We start from the raw sequence: 8,024 nt of genomic DNA on the forward strand, positions 1-8,024 counted from the left end.
AAAAAGAAAAAGTAGAATAAACATTAAAATGCATGCCATATTACAGAGAGTAGAGACTTTGGAATTACACAGAATTGGGTTTGAACCTCTGCAGTGACAGTTACTAATGGGGTGGCCTTGGGTGGGTCACTCTGTATCTCTGAGCCTCAGTTTGCGTGTCTTGAAATGGCAATAATAACAGCATCCACATCATAAGGTTCATGGGGGATCGACTGATCTAATTTTTTTGTATTTTCAATAGAGACGGGGTTTCACCATGTTAGCCAAGATGGTCTCAATCTCTTGACCTCATGATCCGCCCACCTCGGCCTCCCAAAGTGCTGGGATTACAGGTGTGAGCCCCTGCGCCTGGCCTGCAAATGTGTTTTTAACTTTCAAACTCGGTGGAGTTTACAGGGAAAATTATTATTTTCGTTTCTAATTTAATTCCATTATGGTAAGAACATAGTTTGACAACTTAAATCCTTTTAAATTTATTGAGATTATTTTATGGCCAAGAATGAGGTTTATTTTGATAAATATTTAATGTGCACTTGAAAATAATGTATATTTTTTCTGTTGTTGGAAACAGTGGTCTATGAATATCAATTAGGTGGAGTTTTTTAATAGTGTTATGCAAGTTTTCTGAGCCTTAACAATTTTCTGTTCACTTTTAAAAATCAATTATTGAAAGAAGAATATCAAAATCTCTGAGTCTTACAGATTTGTCTATTTCTCCTTACGGTTTTATTAGTTTTTGTTACATGTATTTTGAAACTCTGCAATTGGGGGCATAAAAGCTTAGGATTCTTAAGTCTTCTTGATGAATTAACCACTTTATCATTAGGAAATGTCCTTCTTTATCCCTGGTTATGTTGTATGCTCTGAGATCTGTTTCTTCTGATGTTAATGTGACCACTCCAGCTTTGTTTTGATATTAGCATCACATATCATTTTCAATCCCTTCTACTTTTAAGTTATTTGTTTCTTTATATTCAAAGTGCATTTTATAGACAACATACAGTTGTATCATGCCTGTTTATTCAATATGACAATCTCTGCCTTTTAATTCAAGTAATTAGACCATTTATATTTAATGTAATTATTAGTATAGTTAGATTTAAGTCTCTTGTCATTTGTTTTCTATGCTTCTCAACTGTTCTTTGTTCTCTTTTTTCTTTTTCTGCCATCTTTTAGTTTGAGTTTTGTGGGTGCATGCGATTCCATTCTATCTTCTTTATTAACTTATTCGAGCCATCTCCTTGTTTTGTTATATTAGTGGTTTGCTTTATGGTTTATAGTATACATTTTCAACCTATCACAGCCTACCTTCAAGTGACTTCATACTACTTCATACTATATCCTACTATGATAATATGACATAGTATCATATAGTATGAGAATTTTACAACATATACATTCTTTTCTCCCTTCCTGGTCTCTGTGCTATGTTTTCTGATACATTTTACTTCTACATTTGTTATAAATCCCACAATCCATTGTCATTGCTTTTAATTTATAATGAAATCATTATCTTCTAAAGATCTTCTAAATAATCAGATAAAAAACCTTTTACTATTTACCCATGTCATTACTATTTCTTGTGATTTTCATTCTTTGTGTAAATCCATATCTTCATCTGGCATTATTTCCTTCTGTCTAAAGTTTTCCCTTTAACGTTTCTCATAATGTAGAATGAATTTGCCAAGAACCTGTTATTCAAGGCTTTTGCACCCAGAAACCCAACACCACAATTTCCCAGGAATTATGCCCTCCAAAAAATCAAAGTGAACCAACATTTCCTGTCAACTTTGTGTGGAAACAATGTATAAATACCACAGAGCCACTAGCCACATACTCTTTAGTCTAGTATTCAAGGTCCTTCTAGACCTGCTTCTGACCATTCCTCAACCCACCTCTCATATGCTTACTATCTCTAGAAACTCTCTGCCATTTTCTGCTTCCATCCTTTGGCACAAACTGTGCTTTTATTTTTCTAAACATGTCTTTCCTCAGGTCATCCAATGAGCAAACTCCTATTCATCCATCAAAAGCCCAAGTAGGAGCCACAATCTCTGGAAAATACCCCCTGCCCTCTACCAATCCCTGTAGAATAAATGTTTTTCCTTCTACTGCTTCTGACTCTGTAACTTCTTATACAGGAGTCATTATCAACTAGATTGTAAGTTATTTATTTCAATAAATGTCTCTCCCATGCACAGGTATAGAATGCTGTAAGGAGGCCAGTACAGGCCTTGTCCAAGGCTTAAGCCATTAGCTCACACTGGAACACTGTCGCTTCCAACTCTAGTAAATTGGGGGGCTGGGGAAGCAGCCAAGCATGTGCCCCATCACTCCCCTGGCTTGAAGTTTATACCCCTTTGAGATGCAACACTCCCCAAGGGCAGAGACTAGAACCTCATCTTCTTTGTCTCAGTAGTGTCATTGCCAGCAGAGGGTGGCATTTAGCAGGTGTTCAGGAACCAGGAGATAAAGTGTATCATGGAGCCAGGAAGGGGAAATTTTCTCTGCTTCTGTGTGAAACTCACCCCTACTCTGGTAATTAGAGGATGAACACCTCAGAGAGCATGAGGACAAGACCCCTTGGCATGGACACTGCATCCTCATCCCTGCTGGGGCACCACCGATAGGGCACCTCCAGGCACCTCTGGAGGCTCCTTGAGTAGAGATCACCGAAACAGCCAGGGGGAGGAGAGCATAGCCTCCACCTGGTGACTGTAGCTGGTGGGTTGGTTTGTGAACCCAAGTGAAACACCCCAGGAACTCCCAGCCAGGTGCTTTGCAAGGGATGGCTGTTCCCTTGAGTACAGGAAGATCTTAAGGCTGTGCAGACCAGCCTTCCTGTGACCTGCTGCATTTCCGTGCACAGGCTGTTGAGATCGCTAGCTACAGCAGACCCCCAGCTGGGTGCACATGTTCCCTTGTGTGCCCCTCCCAAAATGCCTCTGCAGCCCAGAGTCAGGGTCTAACTCAGAAAGAAAACCTGGCCCATTTTGGTCCCTATCACATCTCCAACCTTGGAGCTATCAGAGTCTGTGATGAGCACAACAGCAGCTGGGTCCTGGGCTGTTTGCACAGAAACATGCTGCACCCCACCTACTCAGATCTGTGCCAGGGATATGAAGAGTTCGGCTCACTTGATCTTTTTCTTCTAAGAAATCAGTGTGTTTTTGCCGGAGCCGAGCAGTGTGAAAAGTACAATGTGTGCAGGTGTCAGAGGCATAAAAACCAACTTCGGATTCTGCAGGTTTTATTTGTCTCACCCACGGTCACCTGCTGCCCCTCTCCTCCAGGGTCACCAGGGACTGGCCATGCACAAAGCCCTGTGCTTCAATCCCCAGCACAAACAAAGGAACAGTGTTTTCCTTTATTTTCTTTGTATTTTCCTCCTCTTTCCCTTCCTATTTCCTTCATCCTCCCTTGCTGCCTGTAATCTCTGAGAACAGAAAAACACAATCTCAGAATGGTGTTGCCTTCCTCTAATCAGAGCCTAATTCCTTTATCACAGAGCTCAGAGATGGAGATTTCCAAAGGAGACAGATAAGAAAGATACTGACCATAATTAACATTTCTCTGCTTTGTGGAAAACAGGAATTATTCCAGGGTGTGGGTTTCTTTTTAAGGAGCTTCAACATGGGAGACACTGAGAGATCAGCCATGGATTAGCAGATACCTCAGGAGGAACAGCAAGAATTCAGAGGACAGGAGGGACGCCAAGCTGAGAGATGAGAAGATGAGCCTTGAGGCAGGATGGAGGGGACCCCCTGACAGGGGCAGGAGCCCTGGATTCCCTCTACCCAGGACAACACGATGTTCTGGGCATCAAAGGAAAGGAGGGAGGGAAGGTGGCACCTGGATCAATTCTGCCAACTTTGCAAAACTGTTCCTAGTTTCAAACCTCTCCTAATCTTCTGTCCATACCCAACCCCATCATGCTGTGTTCCTGATAGTCTTCTGAATCCCAGAAAGTTAGAAAGTGGTGAGAGAGGATACTTGGTGGCCAGAGTGGAGGGCACTCTGGGGAAGAATCAGACAATAAGAGCAGGGCTGGGCAGACCCAGTAAGAAGCTGTTATAGTCCTCGGGTGAGTGATGGTGGTGGCCCGGAGGCGAGAAGGAGACAAATCCGTTACAAGGCAGCAGGTAGAATCAGCGAGACTTGGTGGCCATGGCCATGTGGAATGAGACTCATGAGAAATACGGATGTGGCAAGGCCCACATCTAAACATGAACTGGGTTCCAAAGCTGGTGTTTCTGAGGCAGAATTGACAGCCTTCAGGGACAGCGCAGACATGGAGAGGGCTGGGAGCAGAAGAGGAAAGATGTCAGAATTTTACATCCCACTCTCCTCCTGTACATGCTGTCTGGGGCCTTTTCCACCCTGACGTGATTCACCCAGTGTCCTAATGGCCAACCCATCCCTCCCCAGCCACTTGAAACAACACGGAACTTGGAATTCAGGAGAAGGACAGAAATATTTTTAAAATACCATCAAGAACATAGTCCGGCCAGGCGCAGTGGATCACACCTGTAATCCCAGCACTTTGGGAGGCTGAGGCAGGTGGATCACTTGATGTCAGGAGTTTCAGACCAGCCTGGCCAACATGGTAAAACCCCGTCTCTACTAAAAATACAAAAATTAGCTGGGCATGGTAACACACACCTGTAATCCCAGCTACTTGGGAGGCTGAGGCAGTAGAATCATTTGAATCCAGAAGGCAGAGATTGCAATGAGCTGAGATCACGCCCCTGCACTCCAGCTTGGGCGACAAAAGTGAAACTCCATCTAAAAAAAAAAAAAAGAACAACATAGGCCCAGCTTCATGCACATGTGACCTGTGCAGCCACGCTGGGCCCTGCACTCAGAAGACGTTAGGTTTGGTTTAATGCTCGCTGTTGCTGTCTTGAAATTCTTAATAACTTTATCTCTGAACTTGTGTTTTGTAAGTGAAGTCCAGTGGAGTATACACAAGTGAGAAGAGGAGATCCACGCTGTATGTATCTGCTGTTTCTTGCTGCCCATCTGCATAGAACACTCACAATCCCCTGTGAACTGAGAATTCTAGGCATATAAACTGAGAATTCTAGGCATATATGAGGTCAGCGAGATGCAAAGTGAGCACAAAACAGGAGTGTTATGTCTGTGGCCAAGTGAGTGGGGGTGAGTGGGGGTGAGTGGGGGTGAGTGGGGGTGAGTGAGTGGGGGTGAGTGAGGGTGAGTGGGGGTGCTGACAGCCCCTGAAAGGCCATGATTCCTGTTTGAACCAGAATGATCTTCAAACACAGAAAGAGGCAAGGGTGTTCTAGGAAATATAAATGACCGAGAATCTTATCATGTCCTTTCTTACCTGCCTTACTGCCCTGTACTAACCAACTACTTGCACTGCAAATGATGCTGGAGACAAAGGAAAAGACAAGGCAACTCATGGTTTCTTTTCCTTCCAACCTTTCCTTACTCAGTCGTGATCCAAAGGTAGAGCGTGTTGGCAGAATGTGCATATCGAGAAGTGAAATAAAAGCACTTAATTTTGTGCAGAATTTCCACCCTTCTGATAAGAATGAAGTATCTGCGCATGAATGACCTATGAGATACAAGTTGTATAATTTCAGTGATTCTGTTTGTCGTCGAATGCTCCTATAATTTGCATTTAAAACTGGCACTGCATAACATAAAAATGAATGGTAAAGTTTGTGCTAATAATTTAAAGTTATAAATTTTTACCTAGAACAACATTAAATAGCAAATAAAAAATAGCATGACAAGGTAGAGACTTCGGCAGAAAAGAAAAAAACTTTATATTAAGGTATATGTCACGGCATTTCTTGTTCCCCGCTTTTTAAACAAGGGCATCACATATCAGTTTTTCACTGGGCCCTACAAATTATGTAACTGGCCCTGCAGGGAAACCTCAACGCACTTCTCCAGGGCAGGGAGGCCGTGTCCATGTTACTCCTCAGTAGCAGGATGTGCTAATTAAGAAGGGAACTTCAGGACATAGTGCTGGAGGAAGTTTTAATTACCTCTCTTCTGAAGGTTCAGAGAAGGTGCGGGGGGTGGGGGTGGGAATCCTGCAGGAGAGCACAGCTCAGGCCTCTCAAGAGGTGGAGGTGAGGATGGAGGGAAGTACAGAGGGAGGAGAGGAGGCTGAGGTCACCCAGCTCGCGCCCTTGCCTGCGCCATCACTGTGTCTGAGCCCTCACATGTATCACAAGCCTGAGGGATGTGGACTGTCACCCCTCTGACAGATGAGGACACTAGGGCCTGAGTGGTGAGGAGACTGGTCCAGGTCCCATAGCCAGAGAGGGCAGAGCTATGGGGTCACCACACGGGAACAGAGATGTCATCACTGCCCTCCAGACCCCCAGTCCGGGGGAGACAGATGATGGCAGTACCGTGGGATCTGATGGGGGAGGCACAGGCAGTGTGGGAGCCACAGGGGCCCCTAGCCCAACCTGGGGGGTCAGGGAGCTCCCCAAGGGAGTACTCTCTACACTGGGGCCTGCAGGAGAGTAGGGCCATAGATAAATACAAACATAGACATAAATCCTCCTCCTGCCATTTACTGAGTACCTGGGTTGATGGGAGCAGCACATCCGCAGCCCTCACACACAGTAGGTGCTCAGTAAACCTCAACGTTAACCTCTCCTGACAAAGACCTGCAAACTCTGTAAGTTGCATCCAATACAGAATGAACAAAGAAAGACGCTCCTGCATGAATCCTTGATCAGAGCAGCCTCGGGTCCCCAGCCCCACTCTTCAGAGGTCCCAGCAGGGCCTGGGGCCCACCTCAGCCTAGGTCTCCTAACATAATTTGTGTGGTTTTTGCACAGACACACTTTACATCCATTATTTAGAATAAATCTTCCAGGCTGTTCAAATTTCAAATAAAAAATTCTCCCCCAGAGGAATGGCTGCACTCAGCAAAGGTCGCACATAAAACACACCGAACTGGACGGGAAAGGAGGCGAGGACCGGATTAAGCAGCAGTTGCCATTCATTAGGGGAAACCACAGCGTCTCCTTTCAAGGAGCACTTGCTCTGCCAGGGCTGCAAAGCCCAAGTGACTGCACTCTCCTCCCTGCCAGCGTAATTTAGGAGCTCCGAGAGGTGCTGCTTCTTATGGCAAGTTGTGTTTCCTGAGCGCTGCTTCCTCAGGCCCACCAGAGCCCTGCACGGTGAGAAGACGATCATTACTCCCACTGCAGGGATGGAGACACGCAAGCTGAGAGGTGCAGGGACTCACCCAGGATCACACACAGCAGGAAGAGGTGGGCTGGGCTTTGAACCTGGGTGTCTCTGGCTCTAAGGCTCCTTCTCCTTGTCCCCCACTCTCCTGCTCCCAGGGAATGCTGGAAGATTACAGCAGGAAACGTGAACAGAGAAATCAGCCCAATCCAGGCAGACACTCCCCAGACTTTAGGTTCAACCCACTCCTCTGCTTATTTACATATATTTGCATGCCAAGGCTCCGGAGACCTCAAGTATAGACAATAAAGTTGATCAATTACTGCAACCAACCAGTGGGCACTTAGCTGCAGGATACACTCCATCAAGGTAAAAAATGGAACAGATTCTGAAAATGATCTACTTCATCACCTCCCAGTTCAGAAGAGTTGACCCTAAACCAGGCTCAATCCCTGCCACCATCAGCACCTTCCAGTCATAAGTGAGAGGCTCAGGGAGAAAGACCTCCCAAGCTCAGTTTTCTGGGAGAACAAATTAGATACACATATAGATGGCATAGGCCGGGCACAGTGGCTGATGACTGTAATCCCAGCACTTTGGGAGGCCAAGGCTGGTGGATCACCTGAGGTCAGGAGTTACCAGCCTGGCCAGCTTGGTAAAACCCCTTCTCTACTAAAAATAGCAAAAAAAAAAATTAGCCATGTGTGGTGGCAGGTGCCTGTAATCCCACCTACTGAGGAGGCTTAGGCAGAAGAATCACTTGAACCCAGGAGGTGAAGGTTGCAGTGAGCCAAGATCACACAGCAGCCTAGGTGACAGTGAGACTCTGTCTCAAAAAA

Source organism: Colobus angolensis, unplaced genomic scaffold (assembly GCF_000951035.1).
Source record: "Colobus angolensis palliatus isolate OR3802 unplaced genomic scaffold, Cang.pa_1.0 Scaffold4, whole genome shotgun sequence".
In the NCBI taxonomy this organism is placed as follows: Eukaryota; Metazoa; Chordata; class Mammalia; order Primates; family Cercopithecidae; genus Colobus; species Colobus angolensis.